The sequence below is a fragment of the Microcebus murinus genome, chromosome 9, assembly GCF_040939455.1.
Source record: "Microcebus murinus isolate Inina chromosome 9, M.murinus_Inina_mat1.0, whole genome shotgun sequence".
In the NCBI taxonomy this organism is placed as follows: Eukaryota; Metazoa; Chordata; class Mammalia; order Primates; family Cheirogaleidae; genus Microcebus; species Microcebus murinus.
The window spans coordinates 97,484-113,347 of NC_134112.1; the positions used below are offsets into that span (position 1 = coordinate 97,484).

Here is a 15,864-nt window from a genome sequence, read left to right on the forward strand (position 1 = left end):
ATCCTGGCCTTCTTCTGGAACTCCCTCCCCTCTCAGACTCTCAAGGTTTCCTCCAGCGTGTCGGCTCCCACAGAGCAGACCTTTGGTCTGAGACCTGACTGTCCAGAAGCCAGGCATGCTGCCGCGTGGCGGCGGTGTCACGGCTCGGGACAAGAGGAGGCCCCACGGTGCGGGCTGGGGCGCCAGGCACCGCGGCGGGCGCCGAGGGTGGGGGTCCCCCCCACCCCGGGCCGCCCCCGCACTCCCAGAAACGCGACAGAACCAGAGGCAAAAAAAAAAAGAAGAAGCCTACGGCACCCGGTATTCCCGGGCGGTCTCCCATCCAAGTTCTAACCAGGCCCGAGCCTGCTTAGCTTCCGAGACCAGACGGGATCGGGCGCGTTCGGGGTGGTGTGGCCGTGGACGGCGGAGGGCGCCCCTGCCCCGCTCAAGAAGCCGAGCCTCTCTGCGCTTCCCCGCCGCCTCCTCCCGCCCCAGGCCCCGCGCCGGGTCGGGCCTGTTGAGTTCGCCGGCCGGGTCCCGCGGGCTCCGAGGGACGAAGGTGACAGGCGGGGCGGGCAGGGAGCGGCGGGCCGGGGTTGGGGGCTGTCTCTGTATACACACACACTCACACGCACTCACTCACTCACTCACACTCACACAAGATGCGCCTCCACGGCTGGACCCGCCAAGGTGGAGACCTTCAAGCCCCCCTCCTCTCCTTGCCTGGCCTCCTTCACCTCCCCGCCCCCCACCCCCAGCGCGCCGGGGCCGCTGACTGCGCACGGGCGGGAGGGGCGGGGCGCTCGCCCTTTGACCCCAGCCAGGGGCGGCCCTCCCCCACAACCCCTTTCAGCTGCGCCCCCCACCCTGTGGCCTGGCGGCCGCCTATTCCCCCGGGCCAGGGCTGGGGCACAGCGCACGGGGGAGGGGAGCCAGTGTATGGGGCGTCTCTCTCTCTCGGGATGTGTCCCATGGGTGGGGTGGGGTGGCGTGGTTTGTGGGGCGCTGAAGAAATCAGTCCCCTCCATCTCCTCCCTCTGGAAAACACCCAAGCCCTTGGAGAACTGCCCGCACCTCTACCTACCGTGGGGGCCGGGACCCTCCTCTGTGTCCTCCTGTGGCCCAGTCCAAGGGGCCTGGGCCTGGCCGGGGCTGCATTGGACCCCAACCACCCTGGCGTGTGGACTCGCCAAAAATCGGTGATTAGATATTGGATTCCAGCGTCATTGAGGTCATTTCACTAATGAGTGCACCGCAAAGAGTTTCCTAATCCATCTGTGAGGGTGGCAACCGAAAGAGAATTTTAGAGCTGACAGAATAGGCGAGGAAAGGCATAGGAGATTTCCACACCCAGTAAGGAAGCCTTTCCCGAAGTGGAAGAAAGAAAGGAGCAAACAGAGACACCGGTAGCCCGCCCGGATCAGAGTCTGCCCCTGAGAGAAAGTACCCTGACCAGGTTCACCCGTGGGTGGGTCGCGAGCTAGCGGCATTCAGAAGAGCGAGGCCCGCAGTCTGTGCAGAAGACACCTGCACTCGGGTGTGTGTGGCGGCACAATTCACAAGCAGCTCCAGATGTTAAACCAAGGAGAAGCCAGGGAGTTCCCAACGCCCCAGGTGTCCTCAGCCCACGACTGGCTGCTGTGGGAATGCGAAGCCCGGCTCCTGGTCTCAGAGCGGGGCAACCAGGAGGTGTGATGTCCACCCCGGCGTTCCCAGGAGGATCAGACTGAAGCTGGGACTTGGCCTGAAAGTGTCCCCTCGCATGGCCACCCCCTTCCCCTTCCTGCTCCTCTACTCCTGGTGCCCCTCCATCCAGGGGCCAGACCTTAAAGAGTCACCCGCAAGAGAATCCTGGTCCCAAAGGAGCCTTCTGGGGGACCCCTGCTGAGAGAGGTTGTGGGCCTGGCCCGCTGGGGCTCTGCCCGACCCAGGGCTGAGAGATGCAACCTCCCAGCTCTGGGTCCCTGCAGGAAGTGTTGGCAAGCACAGGGCCAGTCCTCCAAAGGCCCAGGTGCAGGGAGCCCAGGCCAAGCAGCCTGTGGAAGAAGCCACATGCTGTGCCACCCCGGGGAACACGACTGCAGGCCACGGCCCTTCCCACCTCCTCCTCCTCCTCCTCCTCCTCCCACCCCGCCCCCGCCCCCGCCCCCACATGGCACAGGGCCCAGAGACACCTCAGACACTTGCTACCCAAAGTGCAAAGGGCATCAGTTGCTCCTCCAAACCCCCCCCCAGCCCAGCAGACCGCGTTGTCCAGCCAGCCCCCGGGCCTCCCTGGGGAGCCCAGCACAAAAGTGCAGACACCCACCGGACCCTCAATCTCAGTTTTCGGATGTTTTTGCCACTCTAAGGACCCGCAGGCCAGCTGGGCCTTCTGGCAGGACAGAGAGCCCCGGAATCCGACGTGGAGAGCTGGGTGTACGTCCCCATGAGGAGGCGGTCCCCACCTCCGCGGCTATCCCCTTGCGGGGAGCGGCAGCCGCGGGGCCTCAGAGAAGACACCAGGCTGGGCCCCCACGGCACAGCGGGAGCACGTCCCCCGCAGGCCACTTAGCGACGGCGGCCAGCCGGCGGATGGTTGGGTTGCGCGAGACGCTGCGGCCGCCCTGCTACCGGGTTCCTGGGAGGGCGTCCTGGAACCAGCGTCCACACCAAGCCCTTGGAAGGCCCAGGCGACGGAGGAGCCCCGTCAGGCAGGGGCCGAGGACGGTGACGGCCCGGGCGGGGAGGAGCGTGTCAGGCAGGGGCAGAGGACGGTGACAGGTGACAGGCCGGGCGGGAAGGAGTCAGTCAGGCAGGGGCCGTGGAGGAGACGGGCTGGGTAAGGGTTAGGGTTAGTGTCAGGGCACAAGTCACAATCGCAAAGACCTGGAAGCCACCCGAGTGCCCATCGACCCACGAGTGGGTAAGTAAAATGTGGCCCGTGGACACCACGGAGTGCTATTCGGCTATGAGGAGCAGCGGTGAGGGGGCACCTCTCGTGGTTCTCCTGGCCAGAGCTGGAACCCGTTCCAGTAAGCCAAGTATCCCAAGAATGGACACACGAGCACCACGTGCTCGCGCTCACCAGCAAATGGGTACGAACCGATGGACACCTAAGTGGACACAGAGGAATCACCTTCTTCGGGTGGGTGTCGGGCGGGTGGGGGGAGGGGATGGGCATACACATCCATTAGGAATGGGGTGGGTACGCACCGACTGGGGGATGGGCGCACTTGAAGCTCTGACCCGAGGGGGGAGGCTGGGAGAGGGCAACGCACCCGACCTTAACATTGGTGCCCCCACAATATGCTGGAACAACATGAGAGGTAAATGAATAAGAACACGGGGGGGGGGGAGGGGGGCACGGGCAACACATGTCACCTTAACACTTGGACTCCCATCATCTGCTTGAAAAGAGAGAGAAAAGAAAATGCAATAATAGAGATAAGAGACACTTTTTAAAAATAATGAATCCGGCCGGGCGCTGTGGCTCACGCCTGTAATCCTAGCTCTTGGGAGGCCGAGGCGGGCGGATTGCTCAAGGTCAGGAGTTCAAAACCAGCCTGAGCAAGAGCGAGACCCCGTCTCTACTATAAATAGAAAGAAATTAATTGGCCAACTGATATATATATAAAAAATTAGCGGGGCATGGTGGCGCATGCCTGCAGTCCCAGCTACCCGGGAGGCTGAGGCAGAAGGATCACTCGAGCCCAGGAGTTTGAAGTTGCTGTGAGCTAGGCTGACGCCACGGCACTCACTCTAGCCTGGGCAACAAACCGAGACTCTGTCTCAAAAAAAAAAAAAAAAATGAATCCGAAGAGAAAAGTAAAAGGAGGCCTGTGGAGCAGGTCTGGGTGTGACTCCGGATCCCCGAACATCAGGTGCCACCACCAAAGATTCCTACGTGTAGCCCATAGAACCCCAAAAGCAACGGGAGGAGTTCTGGTCACATACTCCCTCAAAATGACATCCTGGCCTTCTTCTGGAACTCCCTCCCCTCTCAGACTCTCAAGGTTTCCTCCAGCGTGTCGGCTCCCACAGAGCAGACCTTTGGTCTGAGACCTGACTGTCCAGAAGCCAGGCATGCTGCCGCGTGGCGGCGGTGTCACGGCTCGGGACAAGAGGAGGCCCCACGGTGCGGGCTGGGGCGCCAGGCACCGCGGCGGGCGCCGAGGGTGGGGGTCCCCCCCACCCCGGGCCGCCCCCGCACTCCCAGAAACGCGACAGAACCAGAGGCAAAAAAAAAAAGAAGAAGCCTACGGCACCCGGTATTCCCGGGCGGTCTCCCATCCAAGTTCTAACCAGGCCCGAGCCTGCTTAGCTTCCGAGACCAGACGGGATCGGGCGCGTTCGGGGTGGTGTGGCCGTGGACGGCGGAGGGCGCCCCTGCCCCGCTCAAGAAGCCGAGCCTCTCTGCGCTTCCCCGCCGCCTCCTCCCGCCCCAGGCCCCGCGCCGGGTCGGGCCTGTTGAGTTCGCCGGCCGGGTCCCGCGGGCTCCGAGGGACGAAGGTGACAGGCGGGGCGGGCAGGGAGCGGCGGGCCGGGGTTGGGGGCTGTCTCTGTATACACACACACTCACACGCACTCACTCACTCACTCACACTCACACAAGATGCGCCTCCACGGCTGGACCCGCCAAGGTGGAGACCTTCAAGCCCCCCTCCTCTCCTTGCCTGGCCTCCTTCACCTCCCCGCCCCCCACCCCCAGCGCGCCGGGGCCGCTGACTGCGCACGGGCGGGAGGGGCGGGGCGCTCGCCCTTTGACCCCAGCCAGGGGCGGCCCTCCCCCACAACCCCTTTCAGCTGCGCCCCCCACCCTGTGGCCTGGCGGCCGCCTATTCCCCCGGGCCAGGGCTGGGGCACAGCGCACGGGGGAGGGGAGCCAGTGTATGGGGCGTCTCTCTCTCTCGGGATGTGTCCCATGGGTGGGGTGGGGTGGCGTGGTTTGTGGGGCGCTGAAGAAATCAGTCCCCTCCATCTCCTCCCTCTGGAAAACACCCAAGCCCTTGGAGAACTGCCCGCACCTCTACCTACCGTGGGGGCCGGGACCCTCCTCTGTGTCCTCCTGTGGCCCAGTCCAAGGGGCCTGGGCCTGGCCGGGGCTGCATTGGACCCCAACCACCCTGGCGTGTGGACTCGCCAAAAATCGGCGATTAGATATTGGATTCCAGCGTCATTGAGGTCATTTCACTAATGAGTGCACCGCAAAGAGTTTCCTAATCCATCTGTGAGGGTGGCAACCGAAAGAGAATTTTAGAGCTGACAGAATAGGCGAGGAAAGGCATAGGAGATTTCCACACCCAGTAAGGAAGCCTTTCCCGAAGTGGAAGAAAGAAAGGAGCAAACAGAGACACCGGTAGCCCGCCCGGATCAGAGTCTGCCCCTGAGAGAAAGTACCCTGACCAGGTTCACCCGTGGGTGGGTCGCGAGCTAGCGGCATTCAGAAGAGCGAGGCCCGCAGTCTGTGCAGAAGACACCTGCACTCGGGTGTGTGTGGCGGCACAATTCACAAGCAGCTCCAGATGTTAAACCAAGGAGAAGCCAGGGAGTTCCCAACGCCCCAGGTGTCCTCAGCCCACGACTGGCTGCTGTGGGAATGCGAAGCCCGGCTCCTGGTCTCAGAGCGGGGCAACCAGGAGGTGTGATGTCCACCCCGGCGTTCCCAGGAGGATCAGACTGAAGCTGGGACTTGGCCTGAAAGTGTCCCCTCGCATGGCCACCCCCTTCCCCTTCCTGCTCCTCTACTCCTGGTGCCCCTCCATCCAGGGGCCAGACCTTAAAGAGTCACCCGCAAGAGAATCCTGGTCCCAAAGGAGCCTTCTGGGGGACCCCTGCTGAGAGAGGTTGTGGGCCTGGCCCGCTGGGGCTCTGCCCGACCCAGGGCTGAGAGATGCAACCTCCCAGCTCTGGGTCCCTGCAGGAAGTGTTGGCAAGCACAGGGCCAGTCCTCCAAAGGCCCAGGTGCAGGGAGCCCAGGCCAAGCAGCCTGTGGAAGAAGCCACATGCTGTGCCACCCCGGGGAACACGACTGCAGGCCACGGCCCTTCCCACCTCCTCCTCCTCCTCCTCCTCCTCCCACCCCGCCCCCGCCCCCGCCCCCACATGGCACAGGGCCCAGAGACACCTCAGACACTTGCTACCCAAAGTGCAAAGGGCATCAGTTGCTCCTCCAAACCCCCCCCCAGCCCAGCAGACCGCGTTGTCCAGCCAGCCCCCGGGCCTCCCTGGGGAGCCCAGCACAAAAGTGCAGACACCCACCGGACCCTCAATCTCAGTTTTCGGATGTTTTTGCCACTCTAAGGACCCGCAGGCCAGCTGGGCCTTCTGGCAGGACAGAGAGCCCCGGAATCCGACGTGGAGAGCTGGGTGTACGTCCCCATGAGGAGGCGGTCCCCACCTCCGCGGCTATCCCCTTGCGGGGAGCGGCAGCCGCGGGGCCTCAGAGAAGACACCAGGCTGGGCCCCCACGGCACAGCGGGAGCACGTCCCCCGCAGGCCACTTAGCGACGGCGGCCAGCCGGCGGATGGTTGGGTTGCGCGAGACGCTGCGGCCGCCCTGCTACCGGGTTCCTGGGAGGGCGTCCTGGAACCAGCGTCCACACCAAGCCCTTGGAAGGCCCAGGCGACGGAGGAGCCCCGTCAGGCAGGGGCCGAGGACGGTGACGGCCCGGGCGGGGAGGAGCGTGTCAGGCAGGGGCAGAGGACGGTGACAGGTGACAGGCCGGGCGGGAAGGAGTCAGTCAGGCAGGGGCCGTGGAGGAGACGGGCTGGGTAAGGGTTAGGGTTAGTGTCAGGGCACAAGTCACAATCGCAAAGACCTGGAAGCCACCCGAGTGCCCATCGACCCACGAGTGGGTAAGTAAAATGTGGCCCGTGGACACCACGGAGTGCTATTCGGCTATGAGGAGCAGCGGTGAGGGGGCACCTCTCGTGGTTCTCCTGGCCAGAGCTGGAACCCGTTCCAGTAAGCCAAGTATCCCAAGAATGGACACACGAGCACCACGTGCTCGCGCTCACCAGCAAATGGGTACGAACCGATGGACACCTAAGTGGACACAGAGGAATCACCTTCTTCGGGTGGGTGTCGGGCGGGTGGGGGGAGGGGATGGGCATACACATCCATTAGGAATGGGGTGGGTACGCACCGACTGGGGGATGGGCGCACTTGAAGCTCTGACCCGAGGGGGGAGGCTGGGAGAGGGCAACGCACCCGACCTTAACATTGGTGCCCCCACAATATGCTGGAACAACATGAGAGGTAAATGAATAAGAACACGGGGGGGGGAGGGGGGCACGGGCAACACATGTCACCTTAACACTTGGACTCCCATCATCTGCTTGAAAAGAGAGAGAAAAGAAAATGCAATAATAGAGATAAGAGACACTTTTTAAAAATAATGAATCCGGCCGGGCGCTGTGGCTCACGCCTGTAATCCTAGCTCTTGGGAGGCCGAGGCGGGCGGATTGCTCAAGGTCAGGAGTTCAAAACCAGCCTGAGCAAGAGCGAGACCCCGTCTCTACTATAAATAGAAAGAAATTAATTGGCCAACTGATATATATATAAAAAATTAGCGGGGCATGGTGGCGCATGCCTGCAGTCCCAGCTACCCGGGAGGCTGAGGCAGAAGGATCACTCGAGCCCAGGAGTTTGAAGTTGCTGTGAGCTAGGCTGACGCCACGGCACTCACTCTAGCCTGGGCAACAAACCGAGACTCTGTCTCAAAAAAAAAAAAAAAAATGAATCCGAAGAGAAAAGTAAAAGGAGGCCTGTGGAGCAGGTCTGGGTGTGACTCCGGATCCCCGAACATCAGGTGCCACCACCAAAGATTCCTACGTGTAGCCCATAGAACCCCAAAAGCAACGGGAGGAGTTCTGGTCACATACTCCCTCAAAATGACATCCTGGCCTTCTTCTGGAACTCCCTCCCCTCTCAGACTCTCAAGGTTTCCTCCAGCGTGTCGGCTCCCACAGAGCAGACCTTTGGTCTGAGACCTGACTGTCCAGAAGCCAGGCATGCTGCCGCGTGGCGGCGGTGTCACGGCTCGGGACAAGAGGAGGCCCCACGGTGCGGGCTGGGGCGCCAGGCACCGCGGCGGGCGCCGAGGGTGGGGGTCCCCCCACCCCGGGCCGCCCCCGCACTCCCAGAAACGCGACAGAACCAGAGGCAAAAAAAAAAAGAAGAAGCCTACGGCACCCGGTATTCCCGGGCGGTCTCCCATCCAAGTTCTAACCAGGCCCGAGCCTGCTTAGCTTCCGAGACCAGACGGGATCGGGCGCGTTCGGGGTGGTGTGGCCGTGGACGGCGGAGGGCGCCCCTGCCCCGCTCAAGAAGCCGAGCCTCTCCGCGCTTCCCCGCCGCCTCCTCCCCCCGCCCCAGGCCCCGCGCCGGGTCGGGCCTGTTGAGTTCGCCGGCCGGGTCCCGCGGGCTCCGAGGGACGGGGGTGACAGGCGGGGCGGGCAGGGAGCGGCGGGCCGGGGTTGGGGGCTGTCTCTGTATACACACACACTCACACTCACACTCACTCACTCACTCACACTCACACTCACACAAGATGCGCCTCCACGGCTGGACCCGCCAAGGTGGAGACCTTCAAGCCCCCCTCCTCTCCTTGCCTGGCCTCCTTCACCTCCCCGCCCCCCACCCCCAGCGCGCCGGGGCCGCTGACTGCGCACGGGCGGGAGGGGCGGGGCGCTCGCCCTTTGACCCCAGCCAGGGGCGGCCCTCCCCCACAACCCCTTTCAGCTGCGCCCCCCACCCTGTGGCCTGGCGGCCGCCTATTCCCCCGGGCCAGGGCTGGGGCACAGCGCACGGGGGAGGGGAGCCAGTGTATGGGGCGTCTCTCTCTCTCGGGATGTGTCCCATGGGTGGGGTGGGGTGGCGTGGTTTGTGGGGCGCTGAAGAAATCAGTCCCCTCCATCTCCTCCCTCTGGAAAACACCCAAGCCCTTGGAGAACTGCCCGCACCTCTACCTACCGTGGGGGCCGGGACCCTCCTCTGTGTCCTCCTGTGGCCCAGTCCAAGGGGCCTGGGCCTGGCCGGGGCTGCATTGGACCCCAACCACCCTGGCGTGTGGACTCGCCAAAAATCGGCGATTAGATATTGGATTCCAGCGTCATTGAGGTCATTTCACTAATGAGTGCACCGCAAAGAGTTTCCTAATCCATCTGTGAGGGTGGCAACCGAAAGAGAATTTTAGAGCTGACAGAATAGGCGAGGAAAGGCATAGGAGATTTCCACACCCAGTAAGGAAGCCTTTCCCGAAGTGGAAGAAAGAAAGGAGCAAACAGAGACACCGGTAGCCCGCCCGGATCAGAGTCTGCCCCTGAGAGAAAGTACCCTGACCAGGTTCACCCGTGGGTGGGTCGCGAGCTAGCGGCATTCAGAAGAGCGAGGCCCGCAGTCTGTGCAGAAGACACCTGCACTCGGGTGTGTGTGGCGGCACAATTCACAAGCAGCTCCAGATGTTAAACCAAGGAGAAGCCAGGGAGTTCCCAACGCCCCAGGTGTCCTCAGCCCACGACTGGCTGCTGTGGGAATGCGAAGCCCGGCTCCTGGTCTCAGAGCGGGGCAACCAGGAGGTGTGATGTCCACCCCGGCGTTCCCAGGAGGATCAGACTGAAGCTGGGACTTGGCCTGAAAGTGTCCCCTCGCATGGCCACCCCCTTCCCCTTCCTGCTCCTCTACTCCTGGTGCCCCTCCATCCAGGGGCCAGACCTTAAAGAGTCACCCGCAAGAGAATCCTGGTCCCAAAGGAGCCTTCTGGGGGACCCCTGCTGAGAGAGGTTGTGGGCCTGGCCCGCTGGGGCTCTGCCCGACCCAGGGCTGAGAGATGCAACCTCCCAGCTCTGGGTCCCTGCAGGAAGTGTTGGCAAGCACAGGGCCAGTCCTCCAAAGGCCCAGGTGCAGGGAGCCCAGGCCAAGCAGCCTGTGGAAGAAGCCACATGCTGTGCCACCCCGGGGAACACGACTGCAGGCCACGGCCCTTCCCACCTCCTCCTCCTCCTCCTCCTCCTCCCACCCCGCCCCCGCCCCCGCCCCCACATGGCACAGGGCCCAGAGACACCTCAGACACTTGCTACCCAAAGTGCAAAGGGCATCAGTTGCTCCTCCAAACCCCCCCCCAGCCCAGCAGACCGCGTTGTCCAGCCAGCCCCCGGGCCTCCCTGGGGAGCCCAGCACAAAAGTGCAGACACCCACCGGACCCTCAATCTCAGTTTTCGGATGTTTTTGCCACTCTAAGGACCCGCAGGCCAGCTGGGCCTTCTGGCAGGACAGAGAGCCCCGGAATCCGACGTGGAGAGCTGGGTGTACGTCCCCATGAGGAGGCGGTCCCCACCCCCCGCGGCTATCCCCTTGCGGGGAGCGGCAGCCGCGGGGCCTCAGAGAAGACACCAGGCTGGGCCCCCACGGCACAGCGGGAGCACGTCCCCCGCAGGCCACTTAGCGACGGCGGCCAGCCGGCGGATGGTTGGGTTGCGCGAGACGCTGCGGCCGCCCTGCTACCGGGTTCCTGGGAGGGCGTCCTGGAACCAGCGTCCACACCAAGCCCTTGGAAGGCCCAGGCGACGGAGGAGCCCCGTCAGGCAGGGGCCGAGGACGGTGACGGCCCGGGCGGGGAGGAGCGTGTCAGGCAGGGGCAGAGGACGGTGACAGGTGACAGGCCGGGCGGGAAGGAGTCAGTCAGGCAGGGGCCGTGGAGGAGACGGGCTGGGTAAGGGTTAGGGTTAGTGTCAGGGCACAAGTCACAATCGCAAAGACCTGGAAGCCACCCGAGTGCCCATCGACCCACGAGTGGGTAAGTAAAATGTGGCCCGTGGACACCACGGAGTGCTATTCGGCTATGAGGAGCAGCGGTGAGGGGGCACCTCTCGTGGTTCTCCTGGCCAGAGCTGGAACCCGTTCCAGTAAGCCAAGTATCCCAAGAATGGACACACGAGCACCACGTGCTCGCGCTCACCAGCAAATGGGTACGAACCGATGGACACCTAAGTGGACACAGAGGAATCACCTTCTTCGGGTGGGTGTCGGGCGGGTGGGGGGAGGGGATGGGCATACACATCCATTAGGAATGGGGTGGGTACGCACCGACTGGGGGATGGGCGCACTTGAAGCTCTGACCCGAGGGGGGAGGCTGGGAGAGGGCAACGCACCCGACCTTAACATTGGTGCCCCCACAATATGCTGGAACAACATGAGAGGTAAATGAATAAGAACACGGGGGGGGGGAGGGGGGCACGGGCAACACATGTCACCTTAACACTTGGACTCCCATCATCTGCTTGAAAAGAGAGAGAAAAGAAAATGCAATAATAGAGATAAGAGACACTTTTTAAAAATAATGAATCCGGCCGGGCGCTGTGGCTCACGCCTGTAATCCTAGCTCTTGGGAGGCCGAGGCGGGCGGATTGCTCAAGGTCAGGAGTTCAAAACCAGCCTGAGCAAGAGCGAGACCCCGTCTCTACTATAAATAGAAAGAAATTAATTGGCCAACTGATATATATATAAAAAATTAGCGGGGCATGGTGGCGCATGCCTGCAGTCCCAGCTACCCGGGAGGCTGAGGCAGAAGGATCACTCGAGCCCAGGAGTTTGAAGTTGCTGTGAGCTAGGCTGACGCCACGGCACTCACTCTAGCCTGGGCAACAAACCGAGACTCTGTCTCAAAAAAAAAAAAAAAAATGAATCCGAAGAGAAAAGTAAAAGGAGGCCTGTGGAGCAGGTCTGGGTGTGACTCCGGATCCCCGAACATCAGGTGCCACCACCAAAGATTCCTACGTGTAGCCCATAGAACCCCAAAAGCAACGGGAGGAGTTCTGGTCACATACTCCCTCAAAATGACATCCTGGCCTTCTTCTGGAACTCCCTCCCCTCTCAGACTCTCAAGGTTTCCTCCAGCGTGTCGGCTCCCACAGAGCAGACCTTTGGTCTGAGACCTGACTGTCCAGAAGCCAGGCATGCTGCCGCGTGGCGGCGGTGTCACGGCTCGGGACAAGAGGAGGCCCCACGGTGCGGGCTGGGGCGCCAGGCACCGCGGCGGGCGCCGAGGGTGGGGGTCCCCCCACCCCGGGCCGCCCCCGCACTCCCAGAAACGCGACAGAACCAGAGGCAAAAAAAAAAAGAAGAAGCCTACGGCACCCGGTATTCCCGGGCGGTCTCCCATCCAAGTTCTAACCAGGCCCGACCCTGCTTAGCTTCCGAGACCAGACGGGATCGGGCGCGTTCGGGGTGGTGTGGCCGTGGACGGCGGAGGGCGCCCCTGCCCCGCTCAAGAAGCCGAGCCTCTCTGCGCTTCCCCGCCGCCTCCTCCCGCCCCAGGCCCCGCGCCGGGTCGGGCCTGTTGAGTTCGCCGGCCGGGTCCCGCGGGCTCCGAGGGACGAAGGTGACAGGCGGGGCGGGCAGGGAGCGGCGGGCCGGGGTTGGGGGCTGTCTCTGTATACACACACACTCACACGCACTCACTCACTCACTCACACTCACACAAGATGCGCCTCCACGGCTGGACCCGCCAAGGTGGAGACCTTCAAGCCCCCCTCCTCTCCTTGCCTGGCCTCCTTCACCTCCCCGCCCCCCACCCCCAGCGCGCCGGGGCCGCTGACTGCGCACGGGCGGGAGGGGCGGGGCGCTCGCCCTTTGACCCCAGCCAGGGGCGGCCCTCCCCCACAACCCCTTTCAGCTGCGCCCCCCACCCTGTGGCCTGGCGGCCGCCTATTCCCCCGGGCCAGGGCTGGGGCACAGCGCACGGGGGAGGGGAGCCAGTGTATGGGGCGTCTCTCTCTCTCGGGATGTGTCCCATGGGTGGGGTGGGGTGGCGTGGTTTGTGGGGCGCTGAAGAAATCAGTCCCCTCCATCTCCTCCCTCTGGAAAACACCCAAGCCCTTGGAGAACTGCCCGCACCTCTACCTACCGTGGGGGCCGGGACCCTCCTCTGTGTCCTCCTGTGGCCCAGTCCAAGGGGCCTGGGCCTGGCCGGGGCTGCATTGGACCCCAACCACCCTGGCGTGTGGACTCGCCAAAAATCGGCGATTAGATATTGGATTCCAGCGTCATTGAGGTCATTTCACTAATGAGTGCACCGCAAAGAGTTTCCTAATCCATCTGTGAGGGTGGCAACCGAAAGAGAATTTTAGAGCTGACAGAATAGGCGAGGAAAGGCATAGGAGATTTCCACACCCAGTAAGGAAGCCTTTCCCGAAGTGGAAGAAAGAAAGGAGCAAACAGAGACACCGGTAGCCCGCCCGGATCAGAGTCTGCCCCTGAGAGAAAGTACCCTGACCAGGTTCACCCGTGGGTGGGTCGCGAGCTAGCGGCATTCAGAAGAGCGAGGCCCGCAGTCTGTGCAGAAGACACCTGCACTCGGGTGTGTGTGGCGGCACAATTCACAAGCAGCTCCAGATGTTAAACCAAGGAGAAGCCAGGGAGTTCCCAACGCCCCAGGTGTCCTCAGCCCACGACTGGCTGCTGTGGGAATGCGAAGCCCGGCTCCTGGTCTCAGAGCGGGGCAACCAGGAGGTGTGATGTCCACCCCGGCGTTCCCAGGAGGATCAGACTGAAGCTGGGACTTGGCCTGAAAGTGTCCCCTCGCATGGCCACCCCCTTCCCCTTCCTGCTCCTCTACTCCTGGTGCCCCTCCATCCAGGGGCCAGACCTTAAAGAGTCACCCGCAAGAGAATCCTGGTCCCAAAGGAGCCTTCTGGGGGACCCCTGCTGAGAGAGGTTGTGGGCCTGGCCCGCTGGGGCTCTGCCCGACCCAGGGCTGAGAGATGCAACCTCCCAGCTCTGGGTCCCTGCAGGAAGTGTTGGCAAGCACAGGGCCAGTCCTCCAAAGGCCCAGGTGCAGGGAGCCCAGGCCAAGCAGCCTGTGGAAGAAGCCACATGCTGTGCCACCCCGGGGAACACGACTGCAGGCCACGGCCCTTCCCACCTCCTCCTCCTCCTCCTCCTCCTCCCACCCCGCCCCCGCCCCCGCCCCCACATGGCACAGGGCCCAGAGACACCTCAGACACTTGCTACCCAAAGTGCAAAGGGCATCAGTTGCTCCTCCAAACCCCCCCCCAGCCCAGCAGACCGCGTTGTCCAGCCAGCCCCCGGGCCTCCCTGGGGAGCCCAGCACAAAAGTGCAGACACCCACCGGACCCTCAATCTCAGTTTTCGGATGTTTTTGCCACTCTAAGGACCCGCAGGCCAGCTGGGCCTTCTGGCAGGACAGAGAGCCCCGGAATCCGACGTGGAGAGCTGGGTGTACGTCCCCATGAGGAGGCGGTCCCCACCCCCCGCGGCTATCCCCTTGCGGGGAGCGGCAGCCGCGGGGCCTCAGAGAAGACACCAGGCTGGGCCCCCACGGCACAGCGGGAGCACGTCCCCCGCAGGCCACTTAGCGACGGCGGCCAGCCGGCGGATGGTTGGGTTGCGCGAGACGCTGCGGCCGCCCTGCTACCGGGTTCCTGGGAGGGCGTCCTGGAACCAGCGTCCACACCAAGCCCTTGGAAGGCCCAGGCGACGGAGGAGCCCCGTCAGGCAGGGGCCGAGGACGGTGACGGCCCGGGCGGGGAGGAGCGTGTCAGGCAGGGGCAGAGGACGGTGACAGGTGACAGGCCGGGCGGGAAGGAGTCAGTCAGGCAGGGGCCGTGGAGGAGACGGGCTGGGTAAGGGTTAGGGTTAGTGTCAGGGCACAAGTCACAATCGCAAAGACCTGGAAGCCACCCGAGTGCCCATCGACCCACGAGTGGGTAAGTAAAATGTGGCCCGTGGACACCACGGAGTGCTATTCGGCTATGAGGAGCAGCGGTGAGGGGGCACCTCTCGTGGTTCTCCTGGCCAGAGCTGGAACCCGTTCCAGTAAGCCAAGTATCCCAAGAATGGACACACGAGCACCACGTGCTCGCGCTCACCAGCAAATGGGTACGAACCGATGGACACCTAAGTGGACACAGAGGAATCACCTTCTTCGGGTGGGTGTCGGGCGGGTGGGGGGAGGGGATGGGCATACACATCCATTAGGAATGGGGTGGGTACGCACCGACTGGGGGATGGGCGCACTTGAAGCTCTGACCCGAGGGGGGAGGCTGGGAGAGGGCAACGCACCCGACCTTAACATTGGTGCCCCCACAATATGCTGGAACAACATGAGAGGTAAATGAATAAGAACACGGGGGGGGGGAGGGGGGCACGGGCAACACATGTCACCTTAACACTTGGACTCCCATCATCTGCTTGAAAAGAGAGAGAAAAGAAAATGCAATAATAGAGATAAGAGACACTTTTTAAAAATAATGAATCCGGCCGGGCGCTGTGGCTCACGCCTGTAATCCTAGCTCTTGGGAGGCCGAGGCGGGCGGATTGCTCAAGGTCAGGAGTTCAAAACCAGCCTGAGCAAGAGCGAGACCCCGTCTCTACTATAAATAGAAAGAAATTAATTGGCCAACTGATATATATATAAAAAATTAGCGGGGCATGGTGGCGCATGCCTGCAGTCCCAGCTACCCGGGAGGCTGAGGCAGAAGGATCACTCGAGCCCAGGAGTTTGAAGTTGCTGTGAGCTAGGCTGACGCCACGGCACTCACTCTAGCCTGGGCAACAAACCGAGACTCTGTCTCAAAAAAAAAAAAAAAAATGAATCCGAAGAGAAAAGTAAAAGGAGGCCTGTGGAGCAGGTCTGGGTGTGACTCCGGATCCCCGAACATCAGGTGCCACCACCAAAGATTCCTACGTGTAGCCCATAGAACCCCAAAAGCAACGGGAGGAGTTCTGGTCACATACTCCCTCAAAATGACATCCTGGCCTTCTTCTGGAACTCCCTCCCCTCTCAGACTCTCAAGGTTTCCTCCAGCGTGTCGGCTCCCACAGAGCAGACCTTTGGTCTGAGACCTGACTGTCCAGAAGCCAGGCATGCTGCCGCGTGG

At 62.7% G+C, this 15,864-nt stretch overlaps 4 pseudogenes; all 4 read right to left on the reverse strand.

Annotated features, from left to right (window-relative positions):
- Window positions 1-285: 285 nt before the first annotated feature.
- LOC142873070 (uncharacterized) lies at window positions 286-404 on the reverse strand (annotated as a pseudogene).
- A 3,813-nt stretch (window positions 405-4,217) lies between these two features.
- LOC142873071 (uncharacterized) lies at window positions 4,218-4,336 on the reverse strand (annotated as a pseudogene).
- A 3,810-nt stretch (window positions 4,337-8,146) lies between these two features.
- Window positions 8,147-8,265, reverse strand: LOC142873072 (uncharacterized; annotated as a pseudogene).
- A 3,823-nt stretch (window positions 8,266-12,088) lies between these two features.
- LOC142873052 (uncharacterized) lies at window positions 12,089-12,207 on the reverse strand (annotated as a pseudogene).
- Window positions 12,208-15,864: the final 3,657 nt, after the last annotated feature.